Source organism: Lonchura striata, chromosome 3 (genome assembly GCF_050655825.1).
Source record: "Lonchura striata isolate lonStrDom1 chromosome 3, ASM5065582v1, whole genome shotgun sequence".
NCBI lineage: Eukaryota > Metazoa > Chordata > Aves > Passeriformes > Estrildidae > Lonchura > Lonchura striata.
In genome coordinates, this window is record NC_140705.1 from 86,592,493 (window position 1) to 86,614,375 (window position 21,883).

Here is a 21,883-nt window from a genome sequence, read left to right on the forward strand (position 1 = left end):
GTATCCCCTTTGTGTACTGTTGCTACCAGACCTATACGTCCAGCAGGGAAGATGTTAAAAACCCCCAACAACCTCTCTGGATAGGCAGAACAGGAGGACAGCTCTAAAGGAAGGAGTAGAAGGAGCTCATGGAGACCTGAGATGAGGTGGTGGTGCCGACCCTGCCCTGGAGCACTGGTTCCTCTTCCCCATTCCCATTCCCATTCCAGTTGCCCTAAAGCAGCCAGAGTTCTCTCTGCACTGCTGTCCCAGATTGCAAGGCAAGATGTATTCCATTTGCCACCTGTATGGCACTTGTCTTCTGTTAAGTGGGCAGTTTTCCTTATTTCTTCCACAACCAATCCTCCCTCCAGAGAGACATCTGCTGATAATGGGCTACTGAAAGTCACTACATGACTGATAAAAGTTACAGCATCCCATTGTAAGATGCTGCACCCAGAGAGAGGAGACAAGCATTCCTAAAATGCCAGGGACCTCATAAATTTGGACAGCTGGACAGGACAGAACACACATCCAACCAATATGATTAATGCAACATTCTCCGTTTATTCGAGAGAAGATGGCAGTTTATATACACTTCTATATAGTTTACAGTTTACAAAGGCACCTGATTGGCAAGCTAACATTGTTTGTCTTAAGCTGGCCTGAACCTTACACTATAAACCTATACTACTTCACACCCAGACAGCCCAGTGCTCCACATCACACCTTAATACAATTTCTAACTGCGCCACAAACCCTTAATTTCTAACTCCGTCAGAGGCTGGAAGGCCTCACAAGGCCCAAATCTGAGGCCTAGACTGGAGTAGCTCAAATCTCATTCCAAACATAAATCATGCCCTCTGTCTCTCAGAAATGCTGCAATAATTCCCTCTTTTCTTTTTGAGCTACCCAGGCTGACGTGAAGGCACAATGAACTCATTTTTGCATACACTGTAATAAACGCAGTATAAAAATCAAAACAATTATAAAGAAGAAGTACAATACCAAATTGAATTAAATCTTTGATCCAGCCAGCAAAACCTAAAGAATTGAGCCAGTTATCAAATGGAGTGTCCACTACTGTAAGTTTTTTCATGTTGTCCTTCAATTGCGTTAACTGTTTATAAATCAACTGAGAATGGTCAGACAAATTCATGCAGCACATGCCTTCAAATTCTTCACACCCATGTCCTTGTGCTAAAAGAAGGAAATCAATGGCAGCTCTGTTCTGCAGAACTGCATGATGGGTATCATCTACATCTGCAGCAAGCTCACTTATCAGTTTAGATGTGATATTAATTTGTTTTCCTGCCCAGCAGGCTAGAGATCTTAATTGTGTGAGAGCTTTTGATGAGGCAACTCCTGGGGCGAAAATTGAGGCTAGTACTACCGAAGCGCGCCCCCATAATGACACTAGATCTTTACAATTGGGGTCCATTTGGAGAACACTGCGTTTGGCTCATTGAGTCTTCTGAGGAAATTCAAGAACCTGATGTATGGTGGGAGCAAAAAGCGTCAACCTACCGATATAACATGGGCCTCCCCTAGCATTTGGAGGGACTGCCGACCAGGCTTGGTCCCCAAAGATGAGGAAGGTTCCTGGGGGCAGTTTTCCTGCACCACCTCTAGACGGTGTCACAGATTGAGTCCAATTGTTACAATATTCTGAATAATTATAATACAATGGTGATCTGGGAGACAACCAAGTGTTGTCATCTGTTAACTGTCTTTTTTCTTGAGTGGTTTTGGTAGCATAAGATCCAAATATCAAACAGTAATTTACTGGGACAGAACTCAAAAGATAAAATTCTTGAAGATTGGCAACAACAAATTTAAGGTTTTGCACAAATGCAACAGCTTGCGCTCCCAGTGTGCTTTTTGGATTTATTTGAACTCGGGTCCAAGTTTTGAACTCTGCCATGGGACCCAACGAGACTCCAATTAAACAAGTACGAAAAGGGTTAGATGGTGTGGGTAACGACAGGCAGAATGAATCTTGCCTAGTTTGTTTGGCCCAAGTGATCCACATATTTTCTCTCTTGTCAATGTCAAGGATTCCAAATACTTCAATAATGAAAACATTGCTTAATAGAAACATTGAGACCCACCACATATTTCCCAGGTTCTTGAATGCCCTGTTTAACATGAAAGAAACAAACTTAATTCTAAACATAAGCTATAACTTCTAATAAACTAACTTCTGATAAATCTAACTTTATACTTATGATAATCTAACTTATTTGTCTGTATTCTACAAAATTAATTTTCATCAGAACCAGATTTATCACAGGATGTTCCAGGCAAACTGTTGTCATCGACGTTATTATCACTGTGGGTTGGTATCTTTGCCTGTGGACACGCACAGGTGAATCTGCTCGGCACCCAGACTGGACCAGTACCTGTTGAAACATACATATAACCTCTACCATTAAACAACACCGGACTTGGCCCTTGCCATTTGCCCGTCTGCATGTCCTTGTGATAAACGTAAAGTCCTGGAATTGCTTGCGGTCTTCCTTGTTTCACTGCTTGGTGGTGTATCACGACCGCAGGTTCTTCTCTACCTTCTGCCAAACACAAATAGTTTAGAGTGAACAATACCTTTGACAATCGGTTAAACACATCCAGTTTCATCACTTTGCTTTTGTTTTGCTAGGTATTCTTTCAGGGTGCGGTTGGCCCTCTCTAAAATGGCTTGACCTGTGGATGAGTGAGGGATCCCTGTAGTATGTTTCACCCCCCACTTCTGCATAAATGGAGCAACTTGTTTACTAACGTAAGATGGAGCATTATCAGTTTTGATTTCTACAGGTACACCCATTACTGCAAAGCAGGCAAATAATTGTCTTTTCACGTTCAGGGCCTTTTCCCCTGTCTGTGCTGTGGCCCAAATAAATCTAGAATAAGTATCTACAGTGACATGGACATATTTCAGCTTCCCAAATTCGGGAACATGAGTTACATCCATCTGCCACAACTCTAAAGCTTTCAGACCCCTTGGATTTGTGCCAAGTCCAAGGCCAGGCCCATAATGACTACATTGAGGGCAGGCTCGAACAATCCCCTGTGCATCATTCATGGGGATCTGAAATTGTCCATGCATGGCTCTTGCATTTTGGTGGAATGTCTCATGACTGTTGCGAACTCTCTCAAAGCTATTCTGGGGGGGAATATGGACAGCATAACTGACCACAGCATCCACCAATGCGTTGCCCTCTCCCAAACCTCTGTTACATTGATGACTTCGAATGTGCACGATGCAAAAGACATGCTGGTGCTGTTTCAACACGCTCTGCAACTGCAGGAACAGTTCTCCAAGACGCTGGTTCTGGGTTCTTCTGAGGAGTGCATCCTCAACTCTCTGCACAACTCCAACTACATATGATGCATCTGAAACGTTGAGTGGTTCTTTGTTCCAGGTCTGGAAAGCCCAACACACGGCCTTCAACTCAAGGGTTTGTAGACTATCTTCCACATCACCTCTGATTAGATGTTTCAACCATTTCCCTCATTGTTGCCAAACGTACACAGCTCTTTTTGACCTTCGGCTGGCATCAGTAAAGGCTGTTTTTCCTTCCACTGGTTTCAATGAACACAAGGGTCTTTCCAACCACTGGTAATGACTGACGAAATGCCACATCGGGTCTTTTGGTTGTTAATTGTGCACCACTCCTGTGAAGCCTAACAATGCTTCCTGCAGTGCAGCAGAGTGTCTGAGCTGCCATTACAGATCTTCATTTTTCACAGGAACACTGATGTCTGCTGGTTCTTTTCCATCCATTTCTAAAATTCTGTCTCGGCCTTTTTGTATCAATGCAGCAAGAGCATCTGTCCTGCCCATCACACAACTTCTTGGTTGAACGGGTAAAAACACCCACTCAGGCAGGATTACTGTTGATCCACGTTGGGACTCCCTCTTTTTCTTTTGCCATTGAAAGACAATGGCAAGTGGAGAAGCATCAGCGTTCCAGAGGAACAGTGACAACGGCAAATGTTCAATGCGACGAGCACTCCAACCACGTTGTAATTTTTCTGAAACCTGAATCAAAGCTTCTTGGTGCTCAGGGGTACAGACTCGAGGGCTGTTGGCATCACTGCCATGAAGCCATGGCAAAAATCGTTGCAAATCATTGTTGGTGAGTCCTACAATGGTACAAACCCACTGCAGGTCTCCAAAGAGTCTCTGGGCATTATGTAAAGTAGAAATGTTAGCATGTAAAGTAAGTTTCTGAGATCAAATTTGTGCATCTGTGATCAGCCAGCCTAAGTATTTCCAGGGGGCCGATCACTGTAATTTTTGTGGGGACGGGACACTGTCAATCCATGCTTTTTCAGTTGTGAGAAGAGCCAATTCAAGTCTGCATCTGCCAATGGCTGTTTGGTGGTGATGAGAATGTCATCCATGTAGTGATAAATCATCGCGTTGGAAAATTGTCAACGAATTGGTCACAGGGCCCAGTCAACAAACAGCTGACACATGGTCAAAGAATTGCACATTCCTTGAGGGAGGGAAACACACTCATATCGTTTTGCTGGTGTTGTTCTGTTGATAGATGGCACAGTGAAGGTGAATTGCTGGGTATCTTGTGGATGAAGAGGAATGGTAAAGAAACAGTCCTTTAGATTGATGACAACAATGCTCCACCCCTTTGGAATCATGGTTGGTGCTGGCAGTCCAAGCTGCAAAGCACCCATTGCCTGCATCTGCTCATTCACTTTTCGTAAATCATGCACCAATCTCCATTTTCCTGATTTCTTGGGGATGATGAAAATTGGGGTGTTCCATGGACTGACAGATGGCTGAACGTGTCCAGCCTTAAGTTCCTCTTGTATTAATTGGTCATCCACATGGGTGTTTCAGTCAACCAGGTAATCTTGAGGATGGGCGGCTGCTCTGCAGTGGCCATCATGGAAAATGCTGATCGGTGGTCAAAACCATTCCAAGCTGGGAAAGCACATCTCTGCCTGTCAATCCTGGAAGCAGTTTGGGTAAAGACATGACATATGGTTGAGTCACAATAACTTGATTGTCTTCAAAAATGATGCTGATTATATATCTGCTAACTGAAGGAATCTTCATTCCACCCACTCCTACAATGTGGGAACTCGGGGCTTGCAAAGGCCAGTTGGATGGCCAGTACATCTGATTGATAACTGAGACATCTGGTCCTGTATCAAGCATTGGTTCCAATCAAACACAGTGTGAACTGAACCACGTTGTAATTGTACTTTCTTGTATGGACGATCTTTCAGGTTAATTGTAAAGACATCATGGCCAGTTGATCCAAAGCCATTGTCTTGTTTTTCAGAATCAGTTGGTTCTTTTGGGTGCTGGCGATGTGGCAGGAAATTCTCAATTGCCACAATTTGGGCAATCTTGCTTCCTTTGGGAATTGTCACAGGTGGTTGCAAGGCATGAACCATTATTTTCACTTGACCAGTGAAGTCTACATCAATGACACCGGGATACATGATCATACCTTGTTTACTTGTGGAAGATCTCCCCAGCAACAAACCTCCAACCAGAGAAGTTGTGCTGTACATTGGACCATATACATTGGTAGGAATTAGGGTTACCTTTGTGTCATTCAGAGTGACTTCTGTTGCTGTGGCTACATCGACTCCAAGACTTCCCCAGGTGGCAGGTGAGTTGTTCAACAGGAAGCTGTTCTTGGAGTCTGTTGGGTCCAGGCATCAATTTATTTCTTCATGCGGTGCCTCAACGCACTGCGCTGGCCATTTCCTGTCTGCGACAAGCTTCTGTAGCATGATTGTCAGTGTCGCACTTGTGACATCACACAGTCTTTTGGCAGTCTCGCCAGAGATGGCCTGTTCCACTGCATCGAAAGCAAGTGGTTTTGGATGATCTAAGGTTAGGTTGACTTTTGCTGCAACAAAGAGAATTGTTGCCATTGCTGCCGGGCAAGGCAGCTGCAATCATGTGTCCTTGTTGTTGCATAGCATCCTGGATAGTTGCTGTGAATGCCGCAGCTTGGTTGCTTTGTTCTGCGCATGTGGCTCTGACAAGCATCTCATCAACTGGATAGCCTTGAGGAAGGGTGACTAAGATGGTTCTTGCGTGTGTGTTAGCATTTTCAAAAGCAAGTGAGCGGAATAAATGATCTTGAACATCTGGTGGCACGTCAGGAGCATCTTTCAAAGCAGCTGACAGCCTATCAATAATTTTTTTTTAAAACAGCAGGGAATGCCAATTGCTGCTCAGTGGAAGGTTCCACTGGTTGAACCTGATGATTTGAAAGGGTGGCAAGACGGGCTATTTTTTTGCTGTTAACATATTTGGTCTTTGTATCTTATTTTGTGATCGCTTCTTCCTGCTACAATTGACAGCAGGAGGGTCTGGCTCTGAGTCATCAGAGTCGGAGCATGGTGGAAGTGGGCAATGCAGCGCTACCGTGGTGGAGTGGGGGCTGCCTGTTTCGGGGGTCTGCACTGCCGTTGTCTGGGCAGCTGCCTCCACCATCCCTCTAGCGTGGCTGCGCTCCGCCTCCCCGAGCCGCGCCGGGCTGCTCGCCGCTGGGTACCGCCGAGCCGCGCCTCTGCGCATGCGCGCCGCCGCCACGGCCGCCGCTCTGCTGTTGCTGCCCCTGAGGGGTGTGAGGGGCGGGCGCCTTCTAGCTCCCGTCTCCCCCTTGATCTCCGCCCCTGGGTTCCTCCTCCTGACTCAGTCCTGGTTCGTCACCAACTCCGCCTGCCTCGTCAGGTGTCGCCCCGCCTCTGGACCCGGCAGGGCCACTTCCGAGTTGGCCTCACTCCGCGGGAGGGCCGAGCTGTTGATAGCCGCTGTGTGCGGCACGCTTCTGCCCGTGCCGCACCCACGCTTCCGCTCGCTCCCGCACCGGCCGGCCCCTCGCCGCCTGGCTCTGCGCCCGCCTCTATACGAGCGACAAAATCCTTTACTGAGGCACTGACTGCAGCCTGCTGCCCTCGCACTGCCCACGTGTTACAAACACTAAAGAATTTTTCAACCCGAGATGGCTTCTGGACTCCTGCCTGTTCGGATGTGGCTCGCTCAAACGTCTGCATTGCGGCTTCTGCGGCTTTTTTCTCCGTAGCCATGCTTTACAGGGTATATATAACCTTTTTCCAAATGCCTCCGAACTCCAGTACCATTTTCTTGTCTTTTCCGCCCTCTATCACTGCGTCCCAAAGCAACTGCCCCAGTTCTTGCCATTCAGCTTCACTAAAAATCAGAGAAGGGTTTTGCAACTTGCCTTTGTTCCTTGTCCACAGAACCAACTGTTCTAAATCGGCTTCTTTAACTTTTTCAGCTCTTTGAGACCATATGCCGCACGGAAGCCTGCAGATCGCCATCCACGGTGAACTCCCACCCTCTCCCTTGGCGGCTTACCTCCGACCTCCGCAGGGCGCTCCGTCCGCTTTACTCGGCGAGGCAGCGCTCCCGCTCTCGGCCCCGACCATGTCCACCGTTCGGGCTTCTCGTGAACACCGGCGTCTTTTTCCCTGCTCCAGCTCCCGTCGTGAGCGGCCCTGTTTGGATCTGCAGTCTTCCGCTCCGTTCACCTGATCCTCGGTCGCGAAAAGCGAATTTAGGATCCCAGCCCCGTCGCTATAAAATGATGTGGACCTGATTTTCATCGCGCGACTCAAACTCTGCTCCCCATTACCCTAAAAGTAATTTGGGAGCTTTTCGGAGCATCCTGGGTCGCTGGTTCGGGCACCACAAAATGCCAGGGACCTCATAAATCGGGACAGCTGGACAGGACAGAACGCACATCCAGCCAATATGATCAATGCTCCATTTATTCGAGAGAAGATGGCAGTTTATATACACTTCTATATAGTTTACAGTTTACAAAGGCACCTGATTGGCAAGCTAACATTGCTTGTCTTTGTCTTAAGGTGGCCTGAACCTTACAATATAAACCTATACTACTTCACACCCAGACAGCCCGGTGCTTCCCATCACACCTTAATACAATTTCTAACTGCACCACAAACTCTTAATTTCTAACTCCGTCAGAGGCTGGAAGGTCTCACAAAGCCCAAATCTGAGGCCTAGACTGGAGTAGCTCAAATCTCATTCCAAACATAAATCATGCCCTCTGTCTCTCAGAAATGCTGCAACATTCCTAACTGGATACAGTCTGGGTTTTTGGGACACCAGACTCAGGCTTTTCCGCTGGATTTCCAGGACTGCAGCCATTCCAATTTGGACGTCTACCAACACCCCGATCAAAAGGGTGTCAGGTTGTATTCTGACTCTCTCAGTGGTTTTCTTTTGTATTATTGCATGTATTTTGTTTTCTTTTTCCCTTTTCCCAATAAATTGTATTTCTGACTTGGAGTCTCTCACTGGTTTTGCTTTCAAACCAGAACAACTGCTATGCACCCTAGGAGCACTTAATTTCAGCAGGTAATTGCAGCACACTTTCAGACAGGCTAACAGCTGCCCTGGTTTACAGCAACACCTGGAGACGGATTTTAGGGCAGTGGCACAAATGAAGATGAGACCAAAACCTGTTTGTCACACAGCCAATGGTGTGGGATGGAGAGGGGCAGCTGATGCTCCCAACAGGGATCCAGCATGAATCCAGAATGAATATGGCAGCAGCTCTCTGGCCACAGGGAAAAATACACGTCTTTCCCGGGTATTGCCTGAGAAAGGCTGTGAGAAGATTAGAGAAAAGAATGAGAAACAATTTTTAACTTGCTGCACCTGTTGTTGTGAACATGAGGAATGTGTTATAGAGATTTGTTTACTAGAGGGTGGTTTCTTAATCAGCTAATGGTGATGGTGTTTGGATTGGAGGACCAATTAGTATTGTATTGTAACTGTCTATAAAAGCAATGTGTTTCTTAATAATAACATAATAAAGAGAGATTGATCAGCTTTCTGTGAATCATGTAGTCTATGGTAATTATTACCTGGCTAGGGGCCTGCTGCTGCAACACACACCCTTTGTAAATCAGACCATTTTTTAATTGCTTGCTCAGGATTGGAACCTACAACTTATCCATTCCACCTTAATCGTGGCACTTGGAGATTGTTTTTTTAACTGAGAGCCATAATGTTTTCCCCTTTCAGTCCATTTGTGTTTACACATCAAATTAAGCCCCTCCAATCCTTTTTACCAGTACCTTTGGCCTGTCAGAGCGGTATCATTTCTTCATGCTGTTCCACCCTTAAAATCCTGCTTTTTGGGGTGAAATGGCCCTTCAATTCAGCACCTGGACCAAAACATTTGCAAGATACCAACTGATCAGAATTTTTTACTAGTAACATTATTTTCTCTTGCAAGAGTCTATGAAAACCAGCAGCATATTTTCATAGGAACCCTAACATAATCTCTCGTTACCATGGAGATTTCTGTGGGGAATTTTCTATTGAGAAAATAAAAACATTTTTTAAAGAAAACTACAGTAAATTTCTCAAGCACAAATGTGAATGTGAATTTCAATAGAAGTAATTTGCAAGCATTCTGTTGTTTGCCAGCACTTAAAAGAAATCCTAAAAAAGGTTTGTATTCAGATTGGCATTGTGTTGGTAACTGGTGGGTATTTCCAACAGGAAAACTGCCTGGCTGGCACACAGGAGCACCACAGGGGCTCACAGACACCCCATCAAGAGGCCCTGGCTGGAATTTTAAGAACATGTTCACTGGAAGCACACAACCTCTCTTTAGAGCCCAGCTACATGGGATGTGTGAGGAGCAGCCAAAAACGGGCAGCTGGAAATAGTCAAAGCCAGAAGCAAACCCACAGACTAATGGGGTTGCTGTGCTGGAGGGCTATCATGCCTTTCCCCACTTGGCATATTTATTATTTGTACTGCACTCATAATCTTTGGTGACTGGCACAGGGGTGCCCAGAGAAGCTGTGGCTGCCCCAGATCCCTGCAAGTGTCCAAGGACAGGTTGGAGGGGGCTTGGTCTAGTGAAAAATATCCCTTGCCCTGGCAGGGGGGTGAATCCATTGGAGTGGGGGCTGAGGGAGCAGCAACTGACTCAAGACCTGTGAATTTCCTCCCTGAAAGTTTATAAATGCATGAGCATGTTATATAATTTGTGCCACTTTTAATACGGTATATGTAATATTGAATATTTGTTGAAGCACACACATTTGTATTAGCAGTCCCCCCCTCTCATAAGCAAAACGTGACATATGTTGAAACTTGATCCACAAGTAAATGGATGTGGCTCATCCAGAGATGGACCATATCTCAAAGCGATATGGGGATGCCCAGGTGCTGATCATCACGTCAACGACCCAAGACTGATATAATGAAAATCCTCTGGGCCGATACATGTGAATACCAGATTCCCATAACTATATCAGGAGATTCATCAACACTGGACACTGGATTGTTCCACCCCAACGCCAAGAAAAGAAATTTCATCAACATTTGGGACTCTGAATAGGAAGAAAAGGACTGATTGCTGAAACCCTGGCGTCGGGCGGAATTTTCCCTATAAAAACTGCTCGTACCAGGAGGATGGTGTGTGGGCATAGAGGGAACCTCTACTAACGCTGTCTTCTTTGTTGCACACCCAGCGCTGACCCCAGGCTCGGCACTGTTCTTTCCTTGTGGCTGGCTAGATAGAATTTGATTATAAAATAAATATTTCATTTTTCACTTGAATTTGGCTGGACAAATATTCATTTATAACAAGGAAACCCACACATGCCTGTTCTCTAAATAACATTGGCAGCATTAGGAGAAAGTATTGTGACAAATGCTACTTACTTCCAAAGATGTAAAAGGTTTACTAAAACCTTATAAAAAATACAACAGAAGACAGAATAGAGAAAATATTACAGTACCAGGAGAAAAGGATTTTTCCTGCCATGTGCTCATCCACGCAATGGATGTTTCACCTTTTAATCCTTTAGCCCTGAAACAGAGATTTTTGGAGTTCACTTAAGTTAACAAAATGAATTAAGCATTTCTATTCTAGCTTGTAGAGTTATGTGTGGAATTTTAACCTTTTACTTAAGAAACCTCTGCCAAGGTACAAAAGGGCATAAGAAAATGCAAATTTCTGAAGCTTCTTGCATAAAGAACAATACCAGAAAGGATCAAAGATACAAAGAACCCAGATAAAGAGGCTCCTCTGTCCCTAAGCCTACCGAGACTTACAGAGGTACTCAGATAAGCACCAAAAGACCAAAAGACCAAAAGCTCACACACAAAGGAGAAAAGTTCAAAAGTTCAACCATGAGGAGGACCACGATCTTCAGCTTCAGACACCACTGAGAGACCCCTGCAGGACCACCACGGCAAACTACGTGTGCCCAGAAGGGCGTGGACCTATTTAGCATGGGAGGCGAGGACAGGCAGGGCCAGGGGTTGAATATGCATAGAAAAATTGTGTAATGTAATGCATATGGAACACCTTTGGGAATAAAGGTTTGGGTCAGACTAAAGCTCAGTGCACAAGTCTTGGAGAGTGATCTCACCTGTGCCAGGCACTGACAATACATACCCACTTCATAACTACTCTAAGTTGTGGAGTCTATTTATTTATTTCTGTGTATCACTTCACTCAGAATTGAAGTTTAAGGAAAAACTGGGATTTATGTCTGAAGCAGAGGACACACAGCAGGAGCTCTTCTCCTAGCAGCAGCTGCCTGCAGACATCTTCCTGCTCTGAGCCACGAGCCCAGCACCTGACTTGGGACATTCCAGCACCGTGAGAAAGCGTGGCCTTCTCATGACCTGCTGCTCCTTCCTCATTTTCTATTCTCTTCCAAAGTGCCAGGGGAATGGCCCTGAGGGGAGCAGTGGCCAGGTCTCCTGTCAACCAACCCTTCAAGAGTCCTTTGGAGATTTTGCATGAGGAAGAGCTGCAGAGCAACAAACAGGAAAAGGGGGAAATGGGATTCTTTCAACTGAAAAAAACCATTTTATTGTTATGGCATGAAAACCAGTGCTGAATTGTTACTTAACATTCCTAAAGCATCCCAGCTTCTGTGTTTTTAAATGCTGCTGAGAAGAAAAGACTGATGGCAGTGCTCTTTTCCTAGCAGACATCCAGGAGCAGCAGAGGAAGCCCCAGCAGCTGCTAAGCAGTGGGGGAAGCCCCAGCAGCTGCTGAACAGCCATGCCTTCTTTTCCCTCTGTTTTCTGAAGTCACCTCCTCCTTCCCAGCATGGCCCTGGCCTGGAGAAGGGCACGGATGAGCATGCTGGCTGCAGAGCATGAAGCCCATGGCAGCAGGAGCCCATCTGATGCAGCTGCTGTGTTATACAACTGCAGTGTCACAGCTAGTCCAGGGAATGAACAGCCCTTCCCATGTGGCCAGGGCTGCTCTCTGAGCCCAGGAGCAGTGGCTTGGAAGTTGCCCTGATTCCTTCTGAAGCTTCATCCTGAACAAGTTCTCACCTTTTCAGAAGTCTACTTAACACCTTGTGTGAATTCATTCAAATTGATGCCACATAGAGGAGATGACCCTGTGTAAAAACAGGCATCCCTCCCCCCTCCATCTCTGACTGCCAGGGAGGATTTCAACAGGAATAAAGAATAAAATTCCCAGCAATTTTGTGAGCAGTGTTTGATGTTTGGTTGTGTAAATCACAACCCAGACTGAGCTGCACGTATGGGAATAGGAAGGAAGGGTTTGATGATGAACAGCTCAGTGGAGCTCAGATCCAACTGCGCAGCCAGCTGAGAGTTTAATTACCCAGATGAGAGAAAGGATCCCTCAGTACCCGGCACCATTTCCATATGTGTTTGACAGTCTGAAATCAGGGCTGTTTAGCAGAGGGTGAGGGGCTGGAAGGGACCAGGGGCATCCACAAGCAGCCGGGAGGCATCAGGAACAGCGCCGGAAATGGTGCCTCTGCAACCCACACAATGGTTTCCATTTTGGTTCCTCAGGAAGGACAGAGAGCTGGACAAGTTACCTGTCCAGACATAAGTGCTGAAAGAGCAGGGAGTTGAAACTAGGCGGACTTTGGGGTCCCTTTCAACCCAAACCATGCCATGATTCCATGGACACCACTACTAATGAGGAACAGTTCAAGTCCAAAGGACACGAGACTCAGGGAGCAGGAATTGCTTTCAAATGGAAAAGGGTGTAGTTATTAACTTCCAAACATCACATTTAGACATCTGAGGAACAAAAATATAGGGCACTCAAGGATTTCCAGTGATTTTGAAAGCAGCAGTACTGTAACACCCCTGGGGCTGGAACTGAACAATCTGAAATGTATTCCCAGAAGGAGCTCCCAAATTGCTCTGATGAACAGTAGGCTGTTTACTGCAGGCTTTATGAGCTTTTGACATGAGTCATCCAGCAGAACTGAAGCTAAATGAGGGAACCAATAAGTGAAAATACACAGGCATCATTAGCAAAAAACAAGGAAAAAGGAAGATGGTCTGCTTTCATGCACTTTAGGGAGCTGACAGACTTTTAAAAGAGGTTGAAATACACAGCTCTCCTTTATTTCCTGAGATCATGACACCTGCTTCCAGGGGTGTTAGGATCAGCCCACCCCGAGGCTTGCTCTGGAGTCAGCAGAGGAGAGGCCCACTCAGGCATCTCCACTGGTTTTAAAGAGTGGGTGGGAACAAGTTTAACATCTAACATTAGACAGGAGCATGGATGATCTTCAAATTTGAAATTTAAATTACATTTTGAGTGCCCAGGTTTAGATGTTCTAATTAAAGAGAAAGCCTCAGATCCATACAATTCATTATTTATGAGCCTGAGAAGATAGTGTGGTGCCTGTACCTGATGTACAGGTGCTTTTAGCTCCCTTCCCAGGGCGTGGAGTCCCGAGCTCTCTGCTTAGACCCCTGGAAGCCAAGTTTTGAGTCAGGAGGAGAAAGGAAAAAACCCCCAAACCCCACTAAGCATCTTAAGGACAGCCCATGTGGTGCCCGGAACTCCAGACTCAGGAGCCATCACCTGCTGCAGAGGGTGATGTCAGGGTGAGGGGACCTACCCCAGCCCTGCTACCAGCCCAGAATTAACAGCACTGTCATAATTCACCCTTTGGCACATCCCAGTAATTCTTCACAGGCTCCAGCTTCTGTTTACTGCAAAGAAGGAGGCTCATTCCTGGGACTCTGTCCGAGTGTCCTCCCTGAGTGATATCTCCTCCTGCTGGGCTGGGGTCACCCTTGTCATGGGATGTGTCTTGTTCCATTTGTTCTGGTCTTCTCTCTTTTCTGCTGCTATTTCTGAGAGGTTTCATTAGTTATGCACAAAGAAAAGAGAAGGAGAAAACATTGAAGGTAATAAAAATATCTTTGCAGGAGATTTAAGAAATGCTAAATTTTAGCACTTCTATAAAAATGGCAGCTCAGGCTCCCAGTGCATGCAGCAATAAAACAGACAGAATATTCTGTGAGATGATTCCTGTGATTGTCCTGAGTTTGGCTGGGATACAGTTTTCCTCTTATTAGCTGGTACAGTGCTGTGCTTTGGATGTAAGGTAAGGTGGAGATAATGCTGGGTGGCCAGGCAGCTGCAGCCAGCTGGCCATCACTTCCCTGTTGCAGTGTGCACCTTGTGGGGCGGCTGCAGCAGGGGCATGATCGTCCCCCTACGAGCCCTGCAATTCCCAGTTATTGGCAGGGACAGGGCAGGGACGGACAGCAATGACATGGGTCTTGTGGTAGAGAAATATGGACTTACTCCCGGGCTCCCAGACAAAGTGGAGGCAGGGGGAGTGTGAACAGAAGTTTTCAGACAGCAACTCAGGAGAAGGGGTGTAGGAAATTGAACCAATGAGGATATGGTAAGGGAGGAGTAAAAGGTGGGGCAAATAGCTTATAAACCTATCAGGGAAAATGGGGGGTATAAGAAGAGCGTTTGTTTTCCTTGTGCCTGCTTCCCAGAGCCCAGTCCAGTCTGGTCCTCTGCAGGTTATGGTGACAGGTCAAACACAGACTAGGGATGGGGTTCCCTTTTCCCCAACCAGCACACCCATCCAGCCCCCTCCACTGTGCCCATCTTTTCCATTTAGGGGTGTTTTTCATCCCCAAAACCCCCTCCCATGATTCCACTGGATTATTTTGCATCCTGGTCCTAGTGTGGGTGGGGTTGTAGGTGATTCCCAGGAGCAATTGGCTAATTAACATTTCAATGTCCGTACTTAGTTTGATCCAAGTGTCCCAGTCAGGCTGTTTTGTTCATAACATCTCCCACAGCCATTCCAGAAGGCTGAGAGGCTGCTACTGATCAGTCATCGGCACCAGTAGAGCTGCACACCACTGGGACATTCCAGGCAGATCGACAGCCACCCGGAGCAGCAGCCACCTTGGGAAAGGTCAGGATTGACGCTGGTTGACACTGGGCTCACAGCTCCTCTGCCAAATTTTAGCCTGACAAAATTCAATAGCACACAACAGACACAAAGCCCTGGGAACTGGATGCTGCTGGTGGGAAACCTGGCAGCACTCGGAGAGGGGTCTTTGCAGAGACAAAGGTGTCACATCACCTCCACCATCCATTTGTTCTTTGCAAAAACTCTCAGAATTAAAAAACAAGCAAAACAAAACCCAACCCAACAAGAATTCTCTAGGAATTTGATGCAGTTTCTTATCCCAGTCTAAAACTCTCATGTGCCAACCCCTTTGCAGGGGCTTGGTTTCCCAAACACAAAAATTGTACAAACAGAAACCACCACCAATTGCTGGATGTCTATCAGCAGCACATTAAAAACTTAAATTGGGTAGCAAGGGTGGAAAGGTAATATCAAGACATTATTCTTGTCTGCGCAGAAACACTCTAATTTCACCCTTAAAAAAATCAAAGGCAACATTAGAGAGAAACAAGAGATTGATTGCTCTCGTGTAATGGTCCTATATGGTGTTTGCTTAGATTGCTGGATTAACAAGGGAATTGGATTTCATTGCATGCATGAGAAAATTAATACAAAATTTAATTAACACCATTATTTATATTACTGAAACAGAGCAAAATGCAGAAAGAACAGTGTTTTTAAGTGGTAAAATGGCAATTTCTTCCTTCTTAAAATACAAAAATATCATAGTTAGGAAACCATTTAAATTGGAAAAGACATCTAAGACCATAGAGTCCAACTGTTAACTTAGCAATGAAGTTAAAAATAAATCATTTTGGTTCCCCTTTAAATGAAATTCACATCAGCCTTGAGAAGGAACAAGCAAATTTATTTCCTGCCCACAGCCTGTGGCAACTTAGACATCTGAGTTTGCAGAGATTGTCCTGGGAATCCAAAACATTATGTAAATGAGGAAATAAGCTAGTTGGGTTCTAGACAGCCATGAACTAACCTCACAAGCACCCCCCAGCTTTATACAACAGCATTTGGATGAGGCACATCCCTAATGGAAAGAGGGAAAAAGTCTAATTGGATGATGTGGCATTACAGTATCATTCCCAATGGTGATATGGAGATGCATGCAGATGTGGCAGTTGTCAGATAATTTCCATTATTAACTCCCAAGAGCTCTTGCACTCAGCTCTGTTGCTCTTACAAGACACAGTAGCCACGAATCAAAATAGCAGGACCACCCCAGAGCCCAAGAGATGCAGTTCTGTCCTCTTCCCATAACTTCTGGGAACAAAAGACACCCAGGTTTTGCTGCAGTTTAACCTCCGCTTGCATGGTTACTTTGAAAAGAGAAATGTGTAAAACTATGGACATTTATTTCTAAAATCCTCTTAGTATGTGTTCACTTTGACTTCCAAAGTATTAAGCAAATGATGTGTTGGACTTTGGGCTCCCAGAGCTGTGTAAATACAGCTGAGGATGCTAAACTAAATCAGCTGGTGGCCAAAGCTTGGCTTCTGGTGGAAGTGTCTCCTCATCATCTCCTTGTCCCAGTAATGCCCCAGAACTGAGCCTGAAGCTCATGGGGAGCCCGGAGCCAGCTCCAGGAGCAGCCCAGCTGACCCCCAGCCACGTCCCTCAGCAGCAGCTAGGCTCTGGGATGCATGGCACAGATGTCCCGACCCAGCTACATCCTGCAGGCTCGGCCAAGTGCATGGGAGCTGCACGTGAGCAGTGGCTTGGGATGCACAGAGGGAGCTGTGAGAGGAGTCTGTGGGAATCAGGACTGGGTTTCTCCAGTGGCTTTATAGGGATGGCTGCAACATGGGCAGAAAAGCCCTCTGGGACTCTGGGAGCTTTGCTACAGCAGCCTCAACACTTAGTGCTTCAGCCTTCATTTTCCCCTCAATGTTCTCTTTTCAGCACGTAACGCATTAACTCATGGCAAAATTAAATCAGTTTCAGTTAAAAATTGGGTTTTATGTGAAGGAGTTTTTGGGTTTCTAAGAGGTTTTTGGGAGAGCAATGGCCAGCAGTGGCCAGCAGTTGCTAGCAGTGGCCAGCCCAACATCTGCTCTAAATAAGACATTTCATCAATAACACACACACAGGGCTGAAACACAGATGTATGGATTGAATAATTCAATAATTTCCATAAAGAACAAAGGCAGCCAACTCACACTGGAGCAATAATCAGGCCTTCAGTGAAAGCCCCCCTAAATAGTTCTGTGACTTAAGAACATTTATTTTTTTCCCTCTTTTTAATTTTGTAGTTGCCCTTGTTTTCTGCCATTTAATATTGGTTTTCACTTTATGATTCCCTGAGCCTTTCACAGAAAGAATGATCACTTCTTCTAAAAACCACTGATAAGAAAATTAAATCCCTTTGGCATCACTGCACAGTGTAGTTGCATAACAAACCGAGTACATATAGAAATTGCTTTCCAAGTATTTACATAAGAGCTTGAAATAACACAGATGTAAAAAAAAAAAAAATAAAAAAAACCAAACCTAACTTAATTTACAAACCAGCCCTGCAGTGCTTTTGTGTCTGATAAAGTGGAGCGAGTAAATCAGCTTACCAGTGGTACACAGGGAATATTAGTCTGGTGCTATTTACATAACTTGGAAGGAAAGATTAAAATGGGGCAGACAAGTGGGTATAAAGAGTGATTTCCCTATCTTGGAGAAGATCCTCTGTCTGGCCAGAGACTGGCATAGAAGCTGATGCTTTAAAATACCCCAAGCTGTTCCAAAATCTCCTCTGGTATTTTTGTGCAAGTTGATGCCCATTCTGAGATCAGAACTGCACAGACACCTCTGCAAACTCTTCTCAACAGTCTCAGTCTCAGTCACAATACCCAACAAGAAAACACAGGTTTGTTCTACCAACCTCTCTAAAGACTGAGCAGCACAATCATTTGTCTCCAAAATGTTCCCATAATTCAAGTTTTGGGACTTGGAGCATGCTGGGCACCAAGCACGTCATTCCAACCAAATGTAAAATCCTCTTATGAATAAAATGGCTCTTCTTGAGGACCTTTAGATTTTGAGTTCAGCCTAAGGGTCCTGTGCACACTCTCAAAGGAGAGCAGCACTCACTGCTGTTGCTTTTAACTAAACTGCACCTTGGGCATGTTATGTTGATGCCACCCAAATATCAACTCTCTAAACCCCAGCTTTCCTTCTTCTGATGTCTCCCTCTGAAGCATCTGGATCTAAATAGAATAGAATAGCATTTAGAATTTAATAGAATCTAATTTATTTCCTTCTGGACAGTAATGGAACAAACAGGCCTGTGGAGATCAGTTCAGCCTTCTATTTCTATACATGCCTTAAACATTAGAACTGCTATACTCCTCCTGGTAGGGATATGAAAAATGCACAGAACATTCCCAATTTGAATTCCGTAGTTATCCATAATGCTCTCAAAGGTTTCTATTATTTTCAGATGTCACCATGTCAATTTCCTGAAAAACCTCATAAACCTCTCCCTCTTCCCTTTCTTACTGCCTGCCTTTTACTGGGTACAAATTCCTCACAAAACAGACAGATTCCACCATTCCCAGCCTTCCCCAAATGGGAAGAATCAAGAATCATCATGGGCAGAGCTAACCTTAGCTGAGCCCTACATGGACATTCATGGAGAGAGCAGAGACATTTGCTACATCCTCTGGATCCAGATCCCATCCTTCAGCTGCTGCCCCAGGTCCTTACTTTCTCCGTGAAAATCAGTATTTTCCAGTGTCATCCAAATGGATACACCTAACTCCCAAAAGGCATTCTCTGAACCCACTTCACAGAATAACGCTGGGAACTGCAAAGCTGCTGCAGACCATTAATACAGATGTTACATTTTCTGTATCACAGCCAGGAGCAAAAAGAAATCCCTGATCTACCCCTCTCTGGAAGATGACTTCTTGAGAATTCTGTTGTAAGATTTTTGAGAGAGACAGGACATGATTTATATTTAGAGTGAAGGATTGAGCTACCCTCCTACTAGGCCTCAGATAAGCAGCCTTGGTGGGGCCTGGAAGCCTTTTGCGTAGTAAGAAACTAGTTGTGGCGCAGTTAGAAATTGTTAAGGTGACCAAAAGTAATGAGCTATCTGAGTGTGAATTAGGGTAGAGCTGCAGTGTGAAAGTCTGACCATCTTAAGGCAAAAGTAAACAATGTTTGCTGACCAATGATAGTGTGTTCATAATCTGTAAACTATACTGAAGTGTATATAAACTGCCATCTTTTAGACAATAAACGGAGAACATAGCTTTAACCATATTGGCTTGATCTATGTTTTGTCCAGTCCAGCTCCCCTCATATTATAAGAAGTCCCTAGCTTCAGAATTCTCACCCAACAACAATGGCACTTCTCCCATCCATGCTGCCCTGAATTTGTCTCTTCAAATGTTACACATTCAGCCAATTGACTCATATTCCCATGAAACAGCTCAGATTTTTCCCCATTTCTACTCAAGAGAAGATTACAGCTGGTGTGACTCCTGCAGCCTCACTGCTGAGCCTCTCCTCTTTCCCTGGACATGTGGAATCCTTGTATCCACCAGGATTTGCCCACCCTTGCGCCTGTGGCACGGGTAGGAGAAAACAGCTCAAATTGCCCTCAGATTACCACTAACCAGGGCTCCAGAGCAACAGAAGCCCTCACCTCCCACCTACACAGGGCTCAGCTCCCACTGAGGAGGGTATTTTCTATATGTGGTCCTTGGATTTATCTCACTTCTGAGCTCTTGTAGCAGCAGATAAACCATCACTAATAGAACACAACTACCAAGCACAGACAAACATTTATCTTCTTTCAAGTGCAGCATTTTATTGACTGATGGTATCTACAGAAATTTAATGACTACAAACACTAAATCCTTCATGAAGAAGGATATTTTTCATAAAAATAGGTGAAAAGGCAGCTTCACAAAAGATAATGTGCAGAACAGAGTCAGGAGATAAAAAAAATGCTCCCTAAAAACCCAAGGGTAGCCTTCGACCCATGAACTTACTAATTTCCAGACCCCAATACAGCAGCAGCTGTTGCTCAATTGGTGGGAGACAAGAAGGACAGTTTAAGCTGTGTCACACAAGTTCCAGAGCATAAAATCTGTTTACTCCTTACTTAGTGATGGAGTCAGCCCTCTCTTAAACAAGCAATTCCATGTAAAAATCTGTTTTGAAAAAGCATCCTAAATCCCAACGTCTTTTCATTGTTTGCCCCATGGACCCTCTTCTGCCAGGTAGCAGTTCAGCTGTTCACCTTTCCACTACATAAATCCACATGAAAACTTGATTTTTGAAAGATAGCACATAGCAGGTTCCTGCGGGGTTAAACCTTGGTGTGCCATTTCTCCAGAAGGCTATTTCCCCAGTGGGGTGTCCCCTTCTCCTTTCCACTGCCAGAAGGCTTTCCAGCAGGAGTGTTTCTCTTCCACCCAGCCTGGTGATAAATCCAGGCAGGCCAGGCAGGAGCCAGGAGGGTACTGGGGCTTCATAACATGCCACAGCTCTTTAGGAGTAAGGCAAATTGACATAAATCAAATGGGCAGGAATATCTCAGCTCATATTAGAGCATGAGCTCAGAGAGAACAGAGGCTACTGGGAGTCAAACAGCAGGGCACAAAGCACTGAGAGAACCCCAGAATGGTTTGGGTGGGAAGGGAGCTTAAAACTCATCCAGTGCCACCCTTGCCATGGGCAAGGACACCTTCCTAGTGGTGCTTCAAACCCCCTTCAACCTGGCTGTGGACACTTCAAGGCAACCAGGGGCAGCCACAGCTTCTCTGGGCATCCTGTGCCAGGGCCTCCCCACCCTCACAGGGAAGAATTCCTTCCTTCTTCAGTTCAGCATCATAAAGTCTGAGTGAGGGGAAACTGTTGCTGTAGATCCCTGGAAAACTGAGCCCCACTGTTGAGCTTGGCTTCCCCATTTTGGAAGTGTGCAAAAGATTAACACTGAAATTGTTCAAGGAACACTTCAGGTTCATGCTTGGTGTAACAGAGGCATGAGTCTGGGCAAGTGCTCCTGGAGAGCGAGGTATCTCTAGCACAAAGCTTCTGCTTCACAGGTGCCTCACACATTCCAAGGGAAAAGAGGGCAGAAATCTGTGTCCATTATCTCTCCTGAAGTAATGCTTCAACCATGGAACCATTCATTGGCCAGAAGGCACATGAGCAGGTATGTTTTGTTTTACTTGTTATGGAATAAAAACCTACAGGTTGCCCTTTTCAAGATGAGCTTGTAACAGGAGGGCAGAGGGAGAGAAATGGGGTCGGAACATGGCTGTGGAAGGAGAAGAATCCATTAAACCTCCAAGTCTCACTAGTGCTCCAAAGGGGGAATAATTTTACTCCTGGAAGTGCTGCATTCAGGGTCCAGATCACTCCTCACAGGAGTTTCAGGGTTTGAAAAAGAAAAAAAAAAAAAAAAAATCCAAATCTTGTTCTTACCCCACAATAATCAACATGGCTTGAAAATCCAAAAGTGTGGTTTTTTTAACTCAGGGTAACAATGGCTCTTCCCCTGCAAGACCCTGTGCCTAGCTAAAGCTCTTTGTGCAGACACAGACAAGATGCTCACCTGAGCCCCTGCTGACAACCTCACTATTGGCCTTATTAAGAGAGATAATACCAGCAACTGATACAGTACTCA

At 45.3% G+C, this 21,883-nt stretch overlaps 1 pseudogene; it reads right to left on the reverse strand.

Moving 5' to 3' along the window:
* Window positions 1-521: 521 nt before the first annotated feature.
* On the reverse strand, window positions 522-7,599 carry LOC146767980 (uncharacterized; annotated as a pseudogene).
* Window positions 7,600-21,883: the final 14,284 nt, after the last annotated feature.